Source organism: Channa argus, chromosome 4, assembly GCF_033026475.1.
Source record: "Channa argus isolate prfri chromosome 4, Channa argus male v1.0, whole genome shotgun sequence".
NCBI classification, from domain to species: Eukaryota; Metazoa; Chordata; class Actinopteri; order Anabantiformes; family Channidae; genus Channa; species Channa argus.
This window is the reverse complement of record NC_090200.1, coordinates 9268467-9291894: the sequence shown is the minus strand read 5'-3', so window position 1 is coordinate 9291894 and position 23428 is coordinate 9268467. Positions and strand designations below refer to the sequence as shown.

The 23428-nt window shown below is 40.0% G+C and overlaps 2 long non-coding RNA genes across 3 annotated transcripts in view; one reads left to right on the top strand and one right to left on the bottom strand.

Moving 5' to 3' along the window:
* LOC137125851 (uncharacterized) overlaps window positions 1-4610 on the bottom strand; it is a 38009-nt gene extending 33399 nt beyond the window's left edge. The window contains exon 1 of the long non-coding RNA XR_010914224.1: window positions 2882-4610. This is a non-coding gene — a long non-coding RNA (uncharacterized lncRNA). The remainder of the gene's footprint in view (window positions 1-2881) is intronic.
* On the top strand, window positions 105-21940 carry LOC137125852 (uncharacterized). Of its 2 annotated transcripts, none has more exons than XR_010914227.1 (3): window positions 105-413; window positions 15192-15361; window positions 17655-19513. It is a non-coding gene; the product is annotated as an uncharacterized lncRNA (long non-coding RNA). The 2 variants fall into 2 exon arrangements; XR_010914226.1 differs by lacking the exons at window positions 15192-15361; window positions 17655-19513 and adding exons at window positions 19522-19819; window positions 19967-21940 and having other exon boundaries at window positions 112-413.
* Window positions 21941-23428: the final 1488 nt, after the last annotated feature.

Sequence of the window (23428 nt, the reverse complement as noted above, 5' to 3'; positions counted from 1 at the left end):
AGCAGAATGGAGAAACATGCCAAATTGCTGGGGCAATTCAGTCCAGAGGCTCATTTTTCCAAAATGATTCACACTGGAAAGAAAAGCACTTCCCTGTCCTTAGATGAACTTGTGTGTGCTCTCTGTCGGCTTTACAAGGAAGCAACGGGGGAGGGAGGGAGGATACGTGCGCGCACTCAATAGCTCACACACGCGCGTGCGCACACATACACATGACCACACGGCCATCACTGCAGAATCTTTTCTCACTGTGGAATTAGGTCATGCACATAAAAGCCCCAAACACAGATACAAATACTAACATGCACTATTTAAAAAAAAAAGAAAAAAAAAAGGACATCTTCAAAGTCACAGGGGAAAACCACATACATGGATTCTTTGCAAGAAAACCCTAAATAAGAACAGCCAGCTGGGTAAGTGCTTTCTTAAATGTACTGTACTCTGCACTGTAATGCGAACAGCTACTACCATAATGGGACTAATGGTGTTTTCTAGCATGGACTCAGGTTTTAGTGCAGCAGCAGTTGAAGAATAAGGGGGGGCCTAAGGACAAGTTTTGCATCAGTCAGCAGTGTCCTGAGGGCGGTTTATTGGCTTGTCTGGCTCAGCTGCCTGACAGTGTTCACCTGTTCCTTCTTCCTACTGCAAGATGACAGTCCACAGTTTGGTGCAGCACAAGATGCTCAAACTTATTTTTCATCATTTGCTCATCACAAAAACCAACAACAAAAAATTAAAAACCAGACGCTAAAAAAATTACATGTTGAAAAGGACATGGAACAAAGTGACACAGACCTTTTGCAACCGAGACAATTTATTACGTTTACAAAGGTGGTCGACCTTTGAATGTCAGCATAAAATGATATTTACAGCTTGCGATGCAGGAGTGCATCTGACTTTGTAAATATCCACTCATTAAGTCTCGCAAATTAAATTTAAGTATGCACGGAATAAACATCAAGCATTAGGCTGCATAAAAAAGATAAAAGCCTCTGCATGGTTTTGCCAGGGGCTTTTATATCTCATAACTATGTTGCTACAAATGACAGTAAATATTTGTGCAGCTGTTGTTGTAGTGCAGATATAACATTAGATCAAAAGAAGGATCAGTGCAAAATGAGAGGGATTGAGGACCAAAAATATGCGCTCACCACAATCTGTTGCACGGAAGTTATCACATTGTTGGTTATTTTATTGTCAGACTAAATCATTATCATTTCACTGTCACTGCTGAGCCTCTGCTTACTCATCAGATTATGTCCAGAAATCTTTAATAGCTGCTTTAATACAATTAATGGTTGCTCTACAAGCAATAAAGAACTGGAGAGGAGAATGCAGCAACCTCAAGGGAAATACACACACACACACACACACACACACACACACATAAAAGAATGGGTAGTTGCAAGTGAGAATAAGCAGACTGTGTCATATCATCTACCCTCCACTGTTGGGGCACAAAACAGAAATTCTTTGATTTAGACTAAATATAGTCAACTGTATAAAGATGAAGACAATAGTCAGTTGAATCCACTCAGAATCACACAAGAGTTAAAAGGCAGCAAAAATCCTTTTGGCAAAGCGTCGTTCTATTTGAGGGTATGACACATAATTTAACGTTTTTCTAAATGTCGTTCCAGATGTTGCTGCTCTAGTTTAGCTACTCTACAGTTTAACTGAAGTTAAACTGTAGAGTTGCTGAAGGGTCTTTGAGTAACGCATTAAAACGAGTGACCTCTGACCACCGTGGAGGGACATGGGGCAGGCCTTATGCCAGCAAAAAAAATAAAAACAGAAAAAAACAAAGAACAAATAAAGAAACAAACCAGAAGAGGTTGATCGTATTGTTGTAATATATACTTTTGCTAAGAAAAAGCTTTGAGACCTTTGAGGTTAGTGTCCAGTCCACAAACACGACTCGAGGCTGTCTGACATGAAAACTCACTTCAGGCTTCACTTCATGTCGAACTGAGAAATGTTCAATTTCCTAATTCCACAGGCACAGAAAAAAAAGAAAAAAAATAGCCATGCAAAGGCACCAGCGACAGGTTATAAAATTTTAGTGACTTATTTTACCCTGGTACAGGGTAAAAAAACTTATAGCAGCAACAAATCTTACAGTGTATCTGGTGTCATCAAGCTGAATTAAGAAAAGAGTGTTTATTAATATGTTTTATCCTAAAAGTCCACACTTTTTGGAGCCATGTCTCTATGCAAATATGCAGTGTACTGTAACGACTAATTCGCCCTAAATATTTAATGAACCCTAGATTATTCTTGAAAATCATTTGAAACTATATACTGAACAAATACTCTTGTGTTTCTGTTAAATGTCCCATTATAGTCTCAATTAATTAACACTACACCACTGCATCTCTTTTAAACAGATGTCAAACTGCAGCAGCGCATGAAACTACTCTGCTTTTGATAATGCTTCTACTCACCAGCTGCACAAACTACACTAGACCTTAGGTTTTTATTTCCACGACACCCTGAACTCACGTGAGTGGAGCTGCACCCAACTACAGGAAATAAACGAAAAAGACAAGAAATACAACAAATAAAGTTTACACCGTTCGCCCCCGAGCAAATTCAAAATGGATACTAGTTATTGTGATAAAATGCAGAATAATCTAACTTCATTTTGTGCTTTTATAGGAAAGTTTGCATCAGGGAAACGTTGCACTAAAGGCAAAGTCAGTGGAAAGTTCCTAATGTGCGCAATTAATGGACGCACTTCAAATCGCACTAAACGTCCCAAGAATATTCGAATATTTTTCCACCCAGCTCCTAAACAGAGTCATCTGAGGCTGCGGTAAATTTAAAGTCACACCTTATCAAGCACACGTCTCAGTACAAAGAAAAGTTGCAGTCAACTCACCATAACAACGCACCATGTGCTTGTTTTGCTTGTCAGCTGTGCGTCCACGGTGGGACAGCGGGGACGCGTTCTCTCCGGCAGCGTCTGCGGCGCGTTGTTTTGCTGCCGCTGATTATAATCTACGAGGTGGTCTGACGACTGTCGTGAGCACGGGATTATACACGTCCCAGTGAAAGCTTTTGATCAGTGTTATCCGCTGCGCAGGCTGTCCCCAATATCTCCGCACGGCTGCGTGGCGAATCTGAGTCACTCCACTGTGCACGAAGGCTGGACTGGAAGCTATTATCACAACCCACTGGGGTTTCGACTGGTGATATTCGACGGGAAGCGAACTATTTATTGGGCCTCGTTTCGATTTTGAGAATTGTTTCTGTTGTGCATGTGACTGCAGAGCCTTTGCAGCTGGGACGCAGTGACTGCAGAGTTTGCGCTTCATGCTATGGACACATGATGCGTCTCACACACACACACACACAGAAGTGATCAATACCACAATGCATCATGTAGTTGCATGGTTTGGTAATAACCCCAGTGAGGAGGCCGAGAAGTTCATCGACGTTGACATTTTGCTTTAATGCAGACAAATCACTATCACATTTAATAAATGTAACATAATTAAAATGCATATATGTTAAATGCTGCGGGCAGATTTGGAAAATGGAAATCAATACACACTATATGTGGCTGGTAAATGATTTATGTTTGAATTAAAAAGTCAGAAAAGCTGGAATAGTCAAATGTTTATTTTGATGAGACAAAATCACTGTCAATCATCTGTGATCATCTCAAACTTTGGCCTTGGTCTTGGCACACACCACATTATTCTGAATATAAACCTATTATACTTTCAAATCCTTTCAGTGTCCCCTTCTGAAAATAAGTATGTTGAGAGCATTAAACAATTCAAGCAAATGGTTTGTGGACAGAAAACAACTACTTGCATTTTTTTGGTGTTTTTATTTATTTATTTATTTTTATTTTTTTGTTCCATCACATTCAGGCAGTTGTTTAAATGCAAATGTTTCTGCCAGAGACATTTTGGAATAAACACCCACATTTGTAAGATTATCAAGCACCAAACATATTCTCTTCAAAGTGCACTTCAGCACTCAAGTTACTCACCCTGCAATCCTCAGGACACACCGAGTGGTCTCTGGGATGTTTTCATGCTAACTGTCTCTCAGAATAACTCTCACTGTATCTTAAGTTGCACCTGTTGCACAAACTGTTCGAAAATACCAGACTTGACAGACGGTAAACACAGGCTGCACTGACTTTTCATCTTGGGCACACAATCAACTTTTACCCAGCAACATGTTTTACTTTGAAGTCAGGCCACTTAGGCCTCTTGATAGTCGCTATTAATACAAGCCACCTCGCGTTCTGAGGCGAGTCATATTTCTGGGAAGCCTTCCTGAAATTTGTGATCATTTTGATCCTGATGCACTGCAGTTGCACATGCAACGCAACCCTGTTGACCCCATGCTGCATAGAGACAAGGGTAATGAGATTAGCTGTGCATGAGTGTGACCGTTGTTTGTGACGTGTCCTCTCCAGATTGAGCGTGCACAGCTTTCAGGCGCTGAACTGTCATGTGACAAATCACTGCAGTTAAGAGAGTGAGGATTACTGGGAGGGGTGAATGGGTTCACGGTGGTGAGCTCAGGGCAAGAGTTAGGCGCCGCAAGCTCATGACAAAGGAAATGACATAAAATGTCCGGGATTTCCAACTGTTTACTGTAAAAAAAAAAAAAAAAAAAAATCCCGAACTTGGTGATATTTGTTTAGTCCACTGTTCACACACTGGGACGAAGGCTTTTAGGCCATGTAATTCCCAGCGCTTTTAGTTTTTGCACATTCTTGCTTTGCTGTTGCTAGTCCAAGTTTTAAATGTAGTCTTAAAGCTGGAGTATTTAACTTTTTTACAAAATATTATATTTTTACATAATACGATTTTTATTATGAAATATGTTCCAAAACTAAGGTAAAGTGAGTCTGCCGACGCCTCTCGCAAAGAAGAGCTTTGCAGCAGAGCAGAGGCAGAGGCTTGCCCTTCTAACTGGACACAGATAAGTTCAATTATTTCGGCTTAATCAGGAAGTTTTGTTGCATTTTTATTTATTGTAATTTGATAATGACTAGTATCTGTAGGTCTCTGCAAAGCATGACAGCACACGGCAGAAGAAGACTGCAAAACAGGGAGAAGGAAGGATTGAGTTTGAGTCTTACGCTCAGGCTGTAAGCTGTATTTTACTGATGCATGAATGCATTGGTTTGATGTTTGACTAATCTGTTTCCTTTACTGAATTTTTACAATCCCTGGAACATCATTAGGCTTCAGTGAAGGTCATGGACACGGGTATATCAGTACATCAGCCACTGTGGCAGCTCTTTATAAACGCTGTGCTGTGTCTATCATTTACTCGAACTGCAGAATGTGTGGTTGCTGCAATGCTGCTGGTGTATTGGACTTTCAGTGCCTTTGTGCCTTATTTTAGGTGACAGATTTGGCTGTGTAGGCTCGTATAAAATAGCTCCTGCCTTGTTTTCAGCAGTTATCAAACTCAGACATGTTGAATAATACATTAGTCAGTTAACAATCAGCTACCGGTTTGATCATTTTTCAAGCCAAAGTTCTAACTTTCTATTGATTTTCTATTTCCAACTTCCCACCTTCTATTTCCAACTTGTCAAGGTTAAGAATTTACCAAGGGAACCTCGTTGCAGAGAAAAATGTTGTACTACCGACCCCCACAGGGAGTAGTTAATATGAGGCTGATGTTGTTAATCTCGGCTGAAGATGGAAGTAAGGAGAAAGAAGGTTAGCCAAAAAGGTTGAGGGGTGGGGTTAGAAAAAGCCATTGGTCAAGGCAATAAACCCCAGAAATATTCAAAGAAGAAGTATTTCTGGAAAATTGTAACATCTGGCCAAGTTGCACAAGTTGCCAGTCTTTCTAGTTCTTCCTTTTCATTTTTTTTTCTATTTTTACCATAAAGTAAACTGAATACAGTTGGATTTTGGAAACTCCGTTGAACAGAACCAGCAACTCTGTAAGTCTTATGCTGCTGTTTAGGGGATTTTAATTTGAATATTTTTAGCAAGACAATAAATATTTATTTTATGAAAACATTAATGTTCATATAGGGTACAAAATATTCACTGGTTGCTTACTTAGATGTGATGCATGATTAAAATTTCATATGTGACAACATGTTAGGACACTGATACATTTAATTAAAAAAAATACTAAAAAATACTTGAAGAAGAAAAATATACTGCAAGAAGAACGGTGGATGAGACTAACAGAGAATTTCTTTTTAGGACCTGAAAACTCATTGTAAGAGTGTGTGCAAAGCAGTGAACCTACAATAAAAGATATTCGAACAGCATCATGTTTTTTTTTCCTGTTAAAATGCATTTTTAGTTTACTTATTTTTTAGTTAAGGATCTATAATAAAAACCCACATGATGCCCAACATTCATCTCCGTGGCAGCTCTACACAGACACACGACACGGGACAAACGACTACGATTCTTCTTGTCAAGTCTAATCAGTAACTTGACCTGATGTTAGCTTTTTATGCTGCTGGGCCTCAATACTTTAATTAATCACATGTTGACCACTGGACCAGCGAGGTTGTACCAGGCTGTCATTAACTTTGATATTTTACTTTAGTATTTAACTTAGTTTCATCAGTGAGCATGTTTGTCCGTGTTGTGTCAGTCAGTCAGACCTTACTGCATCATAGGGGCATTTCCTGAGGGAGTGTATACATGAAAAGGGCCACAGTTTGCAGCATTACATGCATGAGATGCTTTTCTGTTTGCACTCTAAATACCTTATGTTCATGTTCTAATCCATGTCAGTGCTCTTGGAATGTGCGCTCTTTGTTTTGGTTGAGTCATGTCCTCATTTTCAGCACTAAATAAGCAAAATATGCTACTGTACACACCCAGTTTCCAGAAAAGTTAGGGCTTTTTCTAAAAAGAAAAACAAAAATGTGATCGTTTGGACCTTTATCTGAGCTATCTGACAAAAGAAAGACTTCTTACTGACTAACCTATCTGTGTTTGTAAATTTGAGTTTCATGCCTACGACGGACATCACCTGTTCTGGTATTTAGACTTTTTAATTGTTTAGGAAACTGGGACGCTCGTTGTTGGAGTTTGACAAGTGGATATTTTTCCTTCATGTCGTTTGCCATCGTCTCTTCTTTATGATGTGCCATACAGTACCGTTTCAATAGGAGACTGATGTGGACAGCAGGCTGCACGTGGACTGGGGTAACTCTGCCACGCTGTTTGCAGAATGACGCCGGACATTGTCTCTCTAAAACCTTCACATATTTACATTTTGTAATTTAGCAGACGCAGCATGGCCACCCATTCTGTGGGCACACATGTACCCCCATACCATCGAATAAGCCGGCATTTGCACGATTCAACAGTCTAAATGCTCTGACAACGTGACAAATTGTCTGACCATAGCACACCAGAGAACTCAACAGAGTTTCCGCACAGAATTGACATACGGGTCCCTTCTTGCATGTTAGAGTTTCAGGTTGTATTTCTGGATGCAGCAGTGGTAAGTGACAATGGTTTTTGCAAAGTACTGCTTAGCTCATTCTCATCACTGCAACATGTGGATGTATCATGCAATACCACCTGAGGGCTCGAGCAGAACAAACGTTTAACAGTGTTTGCTGCTTTTCACCCTCAGTGTTTTCGCAACAATATGTACTGTAGACGGTCAAATCCCAAACAGTTTTGTCAAAATGTTACTTGAAAGTCTTATTGTATATTCTATATTTTCTAATACACAATTAAGTTGGTCAATGACAACACTGAATCTTTTTTTTTTTTTTTTGTACTTTAAACAGATAAATAAAGGTTAAAGCAAATTAATAAAAATTGCAGATTTTACTTTCTTTGGCATTTCAGTAAATGCCCCACTTTTTCTGGAGATTGAGTTTGTGTGATATAATTCTTTAAAAAAACTCCAGCCCAGTTTTTCTTCAATTGCTATGATAAATAAACTTATAGCATTGTGATATTTATGTGTAAAATACTGTCTATTGGAATATGTGTAAATGATAGATTCTGCACACATGCTGCATGTACAAATCAATACTGACCTTGAAATAATGAAATATTAATTTTTCTCCCTAGGGTTGCTGCTTGTGATCTCCCCCCACTCCGGCACTACACAAAGTAAAAAAAAAGAAAAAAAAGAATCAAAATCAGAATCACTCCATCTTTTGTGCCACAGACCCCTGAATGCACACATCCTTATCGTGTTTCTATACTTTTCTTAATACAATGAGTCTCTTATGCTCACCTACCACAAGAGTCCAGACACAGCAATCTTGCAAATGCAAAACCACTTGATATTTAGATTAAGGATTACAACGTACTTACAACGTCTCGTTGCTTTCTCTCAAATTCAGTGCAGTTTGCCACCACCCATACGCTTGTGAATGAAAGTGGTGAGCTGACTGTGCTGAGATGCTTTGCTTGAATGCTTCTTGACCTCAGACTGTCTGGAGGCCCTTTGCACTTTAAGCCATGCTTTTTTGTAAACAGAGCGTTTATCTGACGTTGTCTCCGCTCACCCTCCAGCTTCTTAATAAGGTCATTTTGCACAAAGAGATCATTCTCTCTGGTGTTTGAACCTCTTTTGTGCTTTCTATATTCTCCTATATTTTTGGTTCAGGCCTTCGTGCGCTTTTGGTTTAGAAAATGTGACTACATTTTCGCATAAAGCAATAAGGACATTGAGCATTGCAGATTGAAAGTCAATGACTTGAATATGATTTACAATCTGACTAGTGTTATGGTGTCCAGATCAGCAACCTGACACTGTACCCGCTAAAATGGAGCATGAAATTAAACAAGGCTATAAACCAAAACTGGCACTGGACCTCAAACTCTTGGCTGTCACCAACTTTCTCACATTCTCCTTCGCGCTAGCCTGTTAACTTTCCGAGCTACCTCTCTACGAAAACATGTTCATTAAATTGCCAGCAGGAGTTCCTACATGGGCTTCAGCCTGTCATTGACAGATGCATGAATGACTCAATATGCGTCTGGATTTGTAACCTATGAGAGCTTAAGAAAAGCCTGGGAGACAATGGCAACTGAGGGAAAGCTGCAGCGCCTTCAGTCCAAACAAAATAGCATTGTTCCTGTTTTCCACAGTGAAGGGATAAGGCATTCCCTCAACTAGCCTCCCCCACCCCCCCCAAACGACATAAGACTGCCAGAACCTCAGTCCGCTGTCCCACCCCAGTCTCTGTACTCCGCCAGCTCTGAGTGTTGTTAGTGGGGCTAGTAATTAAACAGGGCTGCTTCTCAGTTTCCGCAGCTCCATGGGGGGGAGTCCTTCCATGAAATGCACTCCTCATTCTGAGCCCAGATGGCAGCTGATGAGGGATTATCTGATAGCAGAGGCACGACATACTCCCCACTATAATCTTCAATTAGTATAGTTCATGGTGATGGGTTGGGTGGACCTGCCACTACCTTTCCCACGGCTCCTTATAAACACAACACCATTGCACTGACTACGCCACCGGTGTTGCTTTACTGTACTATACTGTAGTAGCTCAGGATAGGTTTATATCTAAGATGGTTGATTCAAGTAATGATGCTTAATGCGTAATGACAGCTATGTAAATCAAAATGTGCATGCGAAAAGTTTTTAGATTTTGTTTTTTGTCCTCCATCAGATTATTATTTTGATTTCATAACATAAATTCTTTCGGTGTCACACGTCATTCATCTTTTTTAATTTTCCCTGTTGGAACAATAAAGTAGTCTCATTCTGTCCAGTTTCAACACCCAACTGTTGTACATTTTAATTTAAAGTATGACAAAGAGACAAAATCTGACATTGTTGCATGGTTCATACTGAACCTGTAATTTTCTTACAGGTGTGTGCTGCAAGTTATAACACTGTGTCACTGAGATCATACTGAATGTGGACACTTTCTTAACATTTATTTAAAGGAAGACGGCACAGACACTGCTTTTAGGATCAAAATGCAAATGGAAACACCCAAAATACAAAATGCAACTAAATATACCCAATCAAGAACAACCCCAATCCAAAAAAAAGTTGGGAGGATGTGTAAAACATAAATTAAAACACAATGTAATGATTTGTTAACCTCATCAACCCATATTTTATTCACAACATATCAGATGTTGAAACTGAGATATTTTGGCAGCAACACGTCTCAAAAAAGTAGGAAGAGGGGCAACAAAAGGCTGAAAAAGTAATTACTGCAAATCAAAAACAATGGAGGAGCATTTGACAACTAATTAGGTTAATTGCAATGGGTCAGTAATATGACTGGATACAAAAGGAGCATTTCAGGGAGCCAGAACAACTCGAATGTAAAGATGGGCAGGGGTTCACCAATCTGGGATAAACTGCAACAAAAATTGTAAAAGATTTAGAAAATTGTTTCTCAACAGAAAATTGCAAAGACTTTGAAGATCCCAGGATCTACAGTATATAATATCATCAAAAGATTCGGAGAATCGGGAGAAATCTCTGTGCGCAAGGGACATAGCTGAAGGTCAAAACTGGATGCATGTCGTCTTTGGGCCCTCATGCCGCACTGCATTGAAAACAGGCAGGATTCGCTACTGGACATCACTACATGGGCTCAGGAACACTTCCAGAAATCACTGTCTGTGAACAAAGTTGACTTTGCGATCCACAAATGTAAGTTAAAGCTGCATCATGCAAAGAAGAAGCCATATGTGAGCATGATCCAGAATCACCGCCGTGTTCTCCGTGCCAAAGCTCATTTAAAATGGTCTGAGGCAAAATGAAAAACTGTTCTGTGGTCCGATGAATCCAAATTTGAAATTATTTTTGGAAACCTTGGACTTCATGCCCTGTGGACTAAAGAGGAGAGAGACCATCCATCTTGTTATCACCAGACATTTCAAAAGCCTGCATCTCTGATGGTATGGGGGGGCATCAGTGCTTATGGCGTGGGCAGCTTACACATCTGGAAAGGCACCACCAATCCTGAAAAGTACATAGAGGTTTAGAGCAACATATGCATCCATCCAGTCAACGTCTCTTTCAGAGACGGCCTTGCATATTTCAACAAGACAAAGCTAAACCACATACTGCATCCAACAGCATGGCATCGCAGGAGAAGAGTCTGGATGCTGAACTGCAGTCCAGACCTTTCACCAATGGAAAACCTCATAAAACAAAACATCCAACAACAAAGGCTCAGGACTGTTGAGCAGCTAGAATCCTGCACCAGACAAGAATGGGACAACTTTAATCTTCTTAAACTCCAGCAACTGGTGTCCTCACTTCCCAGACGTTTACAGACAGTTGTTAAAAGAAGAGGGGTTTGCTACGCAGTGGTAAACATCCCCCTGTTCCAGCTTTTTTGATATGTGCTGCTGCCATAAAATTCAAAATGAGGTAATATTTTCCATGAAATGGTAAAATGTCTCAGTTTCAACATCTGATATGTTGTTTATGTTCTATTGTGAGTAATATATGGGTTGATGAGATTTGCAAATCATTGCATTGTGTTTTTATTTAGGTTTTACACATCGCCCCACCTTTCTTGGAATTTGGGCTGTATACTAATATGTCTCATGTTACTTCCCAGCATAGACATTTCGCTGTTTGAGGTTAAGACTTATAACACACTTTGTAGTCATCCGAGGCTCTGTTCCTTACAGTTTTGGTTCACTGACAGTTTAAACAACTGAGACTTCAGAAGGTGTGCCTCAGATTGCAAGAGAGAAAACCTATTAATTGCTCTTACTGAAAGATGTTTTTAAAAGCTCAACTTGAAATTTTGAAAACAAGGTTCAGTGACGGAGTGAAATAATATTCATGCGAGTAGACAACTCAATGATAGCAGCTTAATAAAAGGGTTTTAAGAGCGTACAATTACATCCAATACATGTTAAACAAATTTGCAGCTATTTTCTCGGCCTAATCAGCTGTAAAATTACTTTCATCCCCTGCTGAAACTGTCTAATATCTTGATACTCTTTAGTTTGCAAAACCTCCAAGAGACTATTTTCTTATAGTTCTGCACCACCTCGAACTGCTCCAATCTTAGCCATTTACCAAGTTTACCTTTCACCAAGAATCTCAATTTGCACATGGAGGTAAAACTGGGTTTATGTTGAGTGGAAAGCAGTGTTTAGAAAGGAATACAATCTTTTGTTCAACCAGTTCTTAGTGCTCCAACGCCTGAGCTGATGTTGAAATAATAACTCAGATACTGTATGTCATCTATGACATTTGACTGCATGTCCCAGTCTAATGCCAAGAGACTTTTAAACTGTGAGTTCGGTCCGTTGGTACATAAAAATAATATGATAGGGATCTATAATGCCACCCCGTCAGTCAGAAGGTTATCTGATCCATTGCTCAAAATGCCAAATGACTGATGCCTAAATTCCGGATAGGTTGAACAAGGATATGGTGAAATGAACCCCACAGCAACTTCTTTGATCAGCTTATTTTCTATGGGAAGCCAGCAAAAAAATGTCTGGGAAACCTGGAAACTACCTTGCATATGAAAAAGCCAATCCCAAGTTCTTGGGCTTATTATTATTCTTAATAATATTCTTGAAAGCATTAACACTGACATGGACTTGTAAAAACATAGCACATGCTGTGTCATACTTGCAAAGCTTCATTCAAAATGAAAACCCGTGGGAATTATTTTTATAGCTTTCGGTACGATTGCATTCAATAGCTCTCGGGAGTGTTATAGTAGTAGGTGTTCCCGAATGTTTCTAAAGTCCTCAATTAGATGATGGTATTTATGGAACCAGTGAGACAGGTCGCACAGATGTTTCTAAAAGATATGTTATCCCCACGTTTGTTATAGATAGGTGGAGACTGTCCTTGTGTTGGTCATGTGAGACGGTAGCTGGTTGGTAGGCTTCACCTGATGTGTCCAATCAGTGTAACATTATCATGTACTTATCAGCCCATACATATGTTTCAGTGGGTAGCCTTCTACCTTCCAGACGTGTTATAACAAGGCGACATCAAGCGGGCGTGGTAAGTTTGGCAGTTTGGATTCACCACAGTGCCTGATAAGGACCTACTGAACTACTGAAACTAGGAGGTAGAATGTTGCCCAATGAACCATAATTCTGGGCTGGTACAAGCTGAGCCCAATTGGGTGCAGTGTTTCTGCGGTGAAGACATAATGTAGTTTACAAAATCAGGACTGATCAACAAGTGTTAATTATTCATATTTACTTTAAAACGTACCGACATTTTTATCTTTAATCATTAAGTCACACTTGATTAATAAGAACTCCATGATCTTTGCAATGGACATGAGGTCTTTCTATGAAATGATTCAATCGATACATTGTTGCAGAGGCAAAGGATGTCAACATATTACTACATGTTCCCTGCTCCCACACAGGTAAAAGAAGTGCACCCACATGAAGGAGTGGTTTTAAATGAATTTTCCATTTCTTTTTCCATACGGTCAATTTTAGTCATGACATGAAAAAAAAATAACAAAAAAAACAGCACAACTAATAACTATCTTTACGCGCTCTAGTGCAAATCATTCAGCTGGTGGTTTAGTCTAAGGTGCACAGCAGGTCATGTTACATTATTACAGGAGGCACTAAAACCGCAGCAACACCCGTAGGGTGAGTCACATTCATCTGGAAAAGGGTCATCTCAGGTAGACTGATCACGTGGGGTTTTCATGGCACCTAAAGTCTGGTACTTCATCCTATTATTTTTTGACAAAAGGTGGCCCATATGCTGTGTTCTGCAAGAAAGTCAGCCTGATGCTGACACAAAGCCAGAAATGCTCTGACACAAACAAGGCATGGGACTCCCCTCAATTTACCTGTGCCCTGCTTTTTAAGGACAAGTCTGAAAGGATGAGCACCCATGCTGCCAAGTGTTTTTGTAGGTGTGTGTGTGTGTGTATGTGGATCTTGTTTGTTTTCCCTCGGAGCACAGTGATAGGCTTAGATAGGCTGGCAGACGTGCCTTAACAAGATGTGGGGCAGACCTAGATAAAACACTCAGATGAACTGTCTATTTTCGGTCATGGGACTTCATGGACTCGCTCACCCCAGCCCTTGTAAATGAAAAACAGTTGGCTGCAGATTCAAGAAGCAAACTATAGCAGGATTCTTGTTTTGTTGCTGTATTCATACATGCAGCCTGAATAAAATTGTGGCTCCAGGACATGTACATGTCAGTGTTGGATTCACTGTAACTTTCATTATTTGCATGCATTTCTCTGTGCGTTGTGTTTGCACATGTCAGTGCACAAGTGATTTTTGCATGTGGCATCATAGGTTTACTTCACGTGGTCTGGCCCTGTTGTTAGTCGGGGGCATTGCCGTATGTGATCTCTGTCAATGCTCCTCAGTGTTCTCCATTTGAGGGTTTGATCCCTACAGCTGACCCGGAAGAGCCGATTCTGACGTTTGGGCCATCCCCACAACTCCGCTGCGGTTCTCTTACTCAACACCGCATGTGTTATTCATCACATGTTGTCAGGAGCTGTCAAACGCAGCCATGACAAATACTGCTTTTCTGCTTATGAAACGATCATGTTGGCCTCACACTTCAAACAACCATTATCATCCACAGTTGACTGCACTGCACTTGCAAAATCTGTTTTGTGGGCACGCAGTGCCATACGTCAAAGGCAGGGGGACGTTTCATTTGCAAAGTTAATAAAATACAACAATTACAACAATTATTCACTACATGCCAGCGCTGTAAAAAGACAAAAAAGCCGAGACAACAACAGAAAAGTCATTAGTATAATTAATGCTCACACTTGTGGATTTTTCACAGAACAACATACTTTTTTCCCTAACAGTAAGTGACCTCAAAGAACTTGAAGAACATGAAGCAATCAACGTTCGCTTTTGCACAATATGATTCCACATGCACACACACCTCCAGCCATGGCTCCCCAAGATGACAAACATGCGTTGTCCAGGGCCAAAAAAAATGACCTTCCTTTTTGTGGTGGAATGCTCAAAGGTCAGGGAAGGTCAAGAGCAGCTGCACGGTAAAAATGCATAAATGTGTGGAAAAGGAAAATAGGGCATAATTAGAAGAAGGCTATTTATAGAAACACGTTACCGTACCACTAGATGTAATCAAAGTTTTTGCTTCTCAAATGCTTGCATGTCTGGTGAGCCCTCTGTCACAGGGCTGTGTTCCTCATGTTTAGGCAGCTACATGGAGACACTTTTTCCCCTCTCTGCATCACTCCTTGTTTTTCTTCATCCCTCCTTCTCAAGGCTGAATCAGCACGCCGGGCCCCCCAGTGTTGCTTTGCAGTGGCATCACCACAGTTTTGCTTTGGTGAGCATGCCCATGCATCAGTGACAGGGACCTGTCTCCCCCGATGACAGAACTAGAAGGGGAAGGGGGAGTTGGAAAAGAGCTTGGAACAGCCAAGATGGCTCAAGTGAGTGACTTCTCTCAAATGGGATTTGAGGGGAAATCAAAAGGAGCTTTTCTGTCATTTTGTTTTGGGGTTAGGGTTATCATATTTTAAGATTTACATAAATGACCGGTTTATTTTAACCCTGCATAATAACTAATCGGAGCAAAGGGAGCAGACCGGTGTAAATTGGCACAAATGTTAATATTATTCATCGAACTTCCATTTGACCCGTATGATTAGAAGGGAGCTCGAGCAGTGGATTTTAAACATGCACATAGCGTCAGAGTCGAGCAGCTGTTTATGACTACAGGCTTTGACTTTGCTTTGTTAAAAGGTGTAAATTGGTCTAGATGCACATTGCGTTCTAGCAGGAAATTTGGTGTACGTTAAGTCAGTTTAACTTACTGGGTTAGTTGAACTTGATTTTAGGCTTCTTTGTAATCTTTGACTCATTTCAGTGGAAAGGTAATCGCATAAGTAGCAATATAGATTCTCACCCGAAGCCGTCCATCATGTAGAAAAATCAGAAGGAAAAATCTAAGACTGCAGTAAATAAAATGCGATGAAACAGTTATCGTTTCATGTTTCTAATAAAGAATATTTTCAACTTAGTCGTTTTGTTATTGCAAATAACATCGACTGATTCTCTGTCATTGTACGCACATTTGCTGGAAGTTTTCACATTGAAGATGATTAAAGTCTCTTGAGGGAAGGAAGACTGCAAACAACAGCGGAGTAATTACTGCATTGGACAACTAAAGACTGCCCATATACAATATATTGTTAGTGGTTTTCTTCCAAACGGTGCTGTACTATCTCAGTCTCAAGCACATTTATTTCTTCTGAAGTAGTGAATTTTAAAGAATTAGTCATTAAAAAAGATATAGGCAAACGTTTTCGCCTATTTCCTGGACCTGGACATTACAGCTTTTCGATGACGATAAAACAAAAAAAATAAAGGTTTCATTTTCAGATTTGATGCACTGGTAGCGGCACCAGTATATTAAAGACGTAAAGTGTCAGTGGGATACATAAAGGAGGTAGCAGTAGTATAATCAACAAATTTGTGGTTCTTGTTTTTTCATGGTAATTGTTAACAATAAAAAAATATAGTGTTTAATAAAGGACCACCAGATCCATCAATGTTGGCCACAAAAATCCCACTAATGAAAGGTAAATATTCTTCATACTAATGTTCCTGAGTCTGAATTTGGTGACCAAAAGACTGTGGCTGTACTGGGCAGGTCCCAAAAGCAATTGACAGAAACCATACTGTTCTGCAAGGTTTTAAAAAGTTTCCGTCACGCAATCACTGACATGAATGACACTTCCTCACAGGGGAATAATCAGATCAATGACTGCATTTATGCGTATGAGTCAGGTTGAGTAAGTCACGTCTACCAGTATATATTCCAGATTTTAAACGTCCATCGGTGTACTATGAGAGGAGACAGATTTGACAATTCATTCCGGTCGAAATCAGCCAGAGACTGAGCGAATAATCGGTGCATTTACATATGTTTGATATTTCAGCGCATTGTGCTATAGGATAAAACAGAACCCAGTGTTATAATGCACTTTGACTGGGACAAGGGGGCACAATATGTATCTTTAATCAAACAGTTTTTGAATCTTTATAAGGGTACTATTACTGTACAGCCCAGTGGGACTGGGAGCACGGGGTATCTAAGCCTGACACTGTTTCAATCACATGGCAACAGTGGAATTGGAGGAGATGTGTTCCACTGAATTTAGAAAGCAGAGTGCAATCAGGAGTGAAGAGGACCCCCTCCCCTTACACACTCACTTACACACATGGACACATACAATCCACTTGGCAATTCAATACACTATAGTGTTGGCTGAGGTCAGGAAGTGCTAATGAAGTTATTAATGATATTCATGTGTGCAGTGGTGTGCAAGCAAGGACTGGGTCTCCATTAGCCAGCTGGTAGATCTGTCTCAACTTTAGTTCATGGTCATTAATAAAGTAAAGAGGAAAAGAAAGAAAGAGAGTTTTACTTTGGGTCTTGTCAAGTAAAATGAGCGGAAATAGGATGCAGAAAAACAGATGATAGAGGCGAAAAGAGAACTAAAACGGGTGCTCAAGCAGTAAGGGAAACGCTGTATGATTAAGAGATTAGTGGTAAATCTGAAACATCATGTGCTCGCACTAAAGGCTCTTTGAATGTTTGACACGTTTTTCCAGTTGTTTAAATGTCTGAGAATCATGACCACTTTTGTTTGACATGAGCAAACACACATATTCTGTAATAATTCACTGTATTACTAATGTTCACCTGGTTCCACACAGGCCTTAAGCCCGGCGTCAGATTGGTCCGTTATCACGGGGATAGTTATCAGCTGTGAGTCACTCCTACAAAGATGGCAGCAATTAAGATGGCGGAGGGATTGGGGTACAGTCAAACCTCAGCTCCATGTGGGCCTGATGCGTTGGCTTCGCTGCTGGGACTGCTTAAAGCAAGGACCTCCTTCCCACTGCTGGCTCAGTGCTTATCCAACAACTCCCTCTGCTGGGTGTCCACCGACCTGAGTGACGGACCAGCACGGTTTTATCAACACCTCTCTCGGGCTTTTCCTCTCTTGTTCTGTTTTTGCTTGTATTTCCTGTAAGCTTGTGTCTTGTGCAGGTTAAAATTACTCATAGTTGATAAAATAATTGTAACACTTTGTCGTAAAGTTACATAAAATTATGAATTCGTGCACAATTTTAAGGATAAAAACATCTTTCTATGCATCTACATGTGTAGATGGACTCTACAAATGTTCTGATGCATGTGTTATTGCAAGAAGCATCCATTAATTAATGCTACAACTAAAGTAGCATGTTGTAGTGTGTTGTTTTTATTTGTGAATAATTCAATTCAATTCAACTCAATTCAATTAAATTCAATTCGATTTTCAACTCAATTCAACTTTATTTATACAGAGCCAATTTACAACAAAGTCACGTCACTTTAGATAATAGAGTCCAGACTACACAAGTATAATGCAAATATAAAAAGGACTTACAGTATAAATCAGCAGCACATGTTGTGAACAACCATCTGGATGATCAAATAATGTTCGTGACATTATAAATCATGGCATTTATCAGTGGTAAATTCTTTATCATGAAATCCACGTTGAGTTTATTAAAAGGGTGTCATACATGTAACTTCACAGTTGTGCCACCATAAACCCCGTGACATGTAATGTATCTGGGTTAAAGAAGGAGCACATCAGTGCTTTATTTTGAGGGCCACAACCATGTCATTAAAAAGTGCTTTTTCTAATTATTCTTGGAATCCAGCTGAGTACATGTGCACAACTGTGAGCGTTTTTATTCCATGTTTATTTCTATAGCACAAACCAAAAGCAACTCAAAGTGCTGTACACTCATAAAACCTCAAATAAAACAAGAGCAAACCACAGCACACAACATAACAACAACAGTAAATGATAAAGAAGATTTGCGAAGGCATATTGATTACATATATATCCAGAAAGTATTCGATTAACTTTTTACAGATTTTGTTATGTTACAGCCTTATTTCAAAAGGAATCAAATTCATCATTTTCCCCACAATTCTACAAACAATACCTCATAATGACAACATGAAAGACGTTTGTTTGAAATCTTGGCACATTTATTAGAATAAAAAATGAAACAAATCACACGTACAGTGACTATTCACAGTCTTTGCTTAATACTTTGTTAAAGCACCTTTAGCACCAATTACAGCCTCAAGTCTTTTTGAGTTCGATGCTACAAGTTGGCACACGCCTATTTTTGGGCAGTTTCTCCCATTCTGAAATTCTAAGACAAACTGGGAGCCAGCGAAGGGCATTTAAAGGGAAATCTGTTCTCCGTGTTTGGTTTTATTGAAAAAGCCTGCAGCTGCATTTTGAATCATCTGTAATTTACTCAAGCCTCTCTAAGAGAGGCCTGAAAAATTAAGTCACAATAGCCCAACCTGTTTGCAATAAAAGCATGAATAAGTCTTTCTAAATCTTTCTTAAGGAGAAAATGTGGTACACGGACAGTACTTCTACCACTTCAAATCATTTTCTGAAGTACTGTGCAGATTATCTCCATTTTACTTTTGTATTATAAACAATATGGATTGTGGTAAAACATGTAGATCTATTCATCATCTGTAACCACCTTTCCTGTTCAGGGTCTTGGGGGGCTGGAGACTATCCCAGCTGTCACAGGATGGCATGCGGGCTACACCCTGGACAGGTCACCAGTCTATTCCAGAGCCAACACAGAGAAACATACACAAAAGGCTCAAACTTCCACCTCAACTCACCTGGAGGAAACCCACCCAAGCACAGAGAAAACCTTCTAGCTGTGAAGGGGGGGCGCTAACCACTCCACCACTGTGCTGCCTCATGACATGTACAGTAACTCAACAGTGGCTCAAAGGTCACTGTTGGTAAAGATGGAGCTTTAACCACTTTTTGTTCTGACAGGTGGTTAATAACGTGGTGATACATCAGCATTTGTTAGTTAGTTATTAGTAATAATTGTGTTTGAAAAACATAGAATGTTTTAATATTAAAACCACCAGATTCTGTTAATGTTGCGTTAATGTTCATTTGTGTATTTGTCTTCCACAGGCTCATGTGGTGAATGCAGCAAGATACAGAAGTTCATCAATTTGTCCCACAATACCAGAGGCAAATGAGATACACAACTGTTTGCCATCAGTGTGACTATGAAAATCCATTTGATGTCTGATAATGCTTCCCAGTAGCAGCATGCAAAGATCAAAAAGTTTTGGTCCTAAAATCAAATCCTGGGGGACTATATATAGATGACTTCTATATTTGGGAACATCAACTCACCAAAGGACAAAACTTCGAGTTGCCAGAAAAGCTGGCAAAATATTTTGATCCACTGTCTCAAATGCAGCACTTAAGTACAAGAACCGATCTTTTACCTTTCTCTAGATTTCTTCTAAGATCAGTTATTATTTTGACTAGTGCTGTGTCTTTGCTGTGTTGTGAGTGAAAACCAGAAAACCATTTAACTGTGTAAGCACAGCTTCTCTAAAACTTTGCTCAAGACTTATCGATCCCTCCAAATTTTGCCAGACCTGTTTGCGATTGTTACATCCTATATTTTATATACTGTGCAGAACATATTTGTCCCTGACACTTTGAAACATAATTTTTTTCTAATTTGGACTGGAGCTTAAAGATTTAAAGTGTCCCTCTATTTGATATTAAGGTTGTTTGTCAAGGTTTTACTAATAATGGGGCAGGAACAAGGGTTGCACCTGCTGACGTAAGCATTAAAGTTGTCGACTACTTTACAAGTGAGAGAGCTCAAAATAGCTGTTGTCTCATGTTAAACATTCATCATATATTCATTTATATTCATCATCAGTGCCACAGCAACTGCTGTGCTTGTGGTTTTAGTTACTGGAAGCTATGGTTGATTAAAAAAAAAACTTGCATTACATTTCATAGATTTACTGTGCGTGTGACATATGCTGGTTTCTCCCTGGTGGTGATCAGAGTGGGAATAGCTCACGTCTGGATACTACATGAGAAATCTAATTTATTAGGGGGAAGTTCCCATGTCTGTCCTTGTCATTGTTGCTGGAGACTGCAGTCATTTGAAGCAGATAATTAGGATTGGACGAGCTCGACTTTGATCTGGCACTTGTCCAATCTGTTATTAATTATAACTGGAAGGTTACTTAGGCAGTTCGGGCAGTAGGGGGTGCTGGTGGTGCAGCCGGGAGCAGGGGAGGTTACTATGGGCAACAGGGGAGCAATCGGGTTCAGCTGTATTTTCCAGGGCTGATCTCAAATAAGTAGAATCAATAACAACTAAGCTGGAGCTTAGAGAGGCAGTAAATACTAGTTTAGGAACGTGAGAAGAAAAGGAGGTGGAGTAATTAATGATGTGGACGGTATTTTGAAATAGTTGAGTGAATAGAAGTTCTGATTCCATGGGTGAAGAGTGGAGCTTGTCCATTTACCGCAGACTAAACTATGAAAAAGACATGAACATGATTAATAACTCAGTATTCACAGTAAATCAAATACCTAAGCTGCAGCATGAATAAATGCCTTGATCTTGAATTAATACTGTTAAACTTGAAGAATTGTGCTAGTTCATGTAGTTTCACATGCATGAAATAATGCAGAATTCATGTACAGTTACAATACAGTGTTACTAAAATAATACATTATAATGATAAAGTATGGCTTAATGTGTTTCCTGCATGTTCACTATCTGCCAGTCTACTGAGGCGGACAGAATAGAGACTGTTCAAAAAGGTACAATATGTCTCCATCTACTGGGTACATTCAGTTGTCTCCGTATTTTTCATGTTTACCTTTATGTAAATCAATGGCCATGCAGCCTGTGGCTATTTTACAATAACTGGGCTATTTCAGTACTATTTAGGACTGAGACACGTGTTAGCTTTTTTAATGTCAGAACAAAAAAGTAGTCTGTCCGTGACCCTGATGAAGGGATTCGCGTGTAAATCACACCACACGCAATAAACACTTGTTTGAAGTGAATGTTTCAGACTCGTCACATATAGAAGTAAGCTTATCCTTTGACATACTGCATTAATTTATTATACCACACACAGAGGGGCAGTGGTTCCCAAAGACGTTATCATTCGAACGGGCTCCTGATGACAGCGGTCATGTCTGAATTTCATATCCGAATGCCAGGATCCAACCACCCATTAACCACCAATATATCCCTCAATATATTTAATCACTTGGGTATGAATGATTTATCTGTCCGACAGCATGCGGCGCCAGTGCTGTACACGTTTGGGACCCATTATCCTGTTCGGGCTAAATAAAGATGAAGAAAAGACATATTTACTGCCCTTGTGCACCATTGGTCGAAAAACAAAAATTGCATTATTCACTTTTGCTATCTGCCACTTTCTGTGCGCTTTTCGTGCATCCGCATTTCTGCCAGCAAGCCTTTGCTACAAATTCCACTAGGTTCCAGTAAGTGGTGTCAGACAGCTTTCCTAGGCTTAACGGGAAATCTGTCTTTGGGGTGCAAGATTATAACCTCTGCAAACCACTGGTCAATGGAAAAGTCTTAATCCAGTCATAGGCCAGCCGCCCCTGAGTGTAATACTGGCTCGAGCAGATATGGATATGTGGTCGATTTTGACCAAAAATAAATAAATTCAGTGAAATAAAATAAATACACAGGAGAGCAGCATGTGAGGAACAGAAGAACATTTTGCTCTCTGTTTTCTTATTGTCACTTTTGGTTATGTTACGACCGAATTCGAAGACTAAGAAATGCTGCTCTGAAAATGTGGGCCTAGTCTGTGTGATTAGCCTAATATAAGTGCACCATGCTGAAACATTCGCTCATTTACTAATTAGCAAAATGACAGCATCATTTGGGAATTCTTTAGTCACGTCTTCTAGGTAAATGCCTTTTAAATGGCCATTACAGAACTTTGCCATTCCGCACGCGCAACGGCCTCTCGTCACAAGCTGATGATGACTTTTTCTCTTGCACTGGGACTTATTGTTTTAAGACAGTCCAAACAAAGAAGATGTTCTTTTAATTCTCGGAGAGAATGCATGCAGTAAAAAAGTGTTGCACCGCAGCAAGAATAAAACCAAATGGGAAGCCTTTCATGTCTCTGGAGCTTTGGTTTATAACAGGGTTTACGCCGTGGCTGAAAATATCATTGTCATGCTGGTGGCAGCTGAGGTAATGGATCCAGCCTCCATGTGGAGGATGGCTTTGTTTCTGTGTCCACTGGCCACTGTTTTTTACTGAAAACCCCGACACCGGACGAAGCAGGAACTGATATGGACATGAAGAAAACAGGAAGAAGGGAAGAAGAGTGGGCCACACTACTAGTTCAGTAGAACTAGGAGTGCCCTTTGACCTTTGCTGTCAAGCAGCCCAGAATGCTCTCTGTTTGCAGATCCAGTGGAGTTCAGGCCGCCAGTAGGGAGGCTCTGGGTTTGGCAACACTGGTTGTCACTTTTCTGTCTCTGCGGAAATGTCTTCTTCCTCTATGCGCCGAGGGGAAGCTTGAGGGCAGACACCCAGACCGACAGACA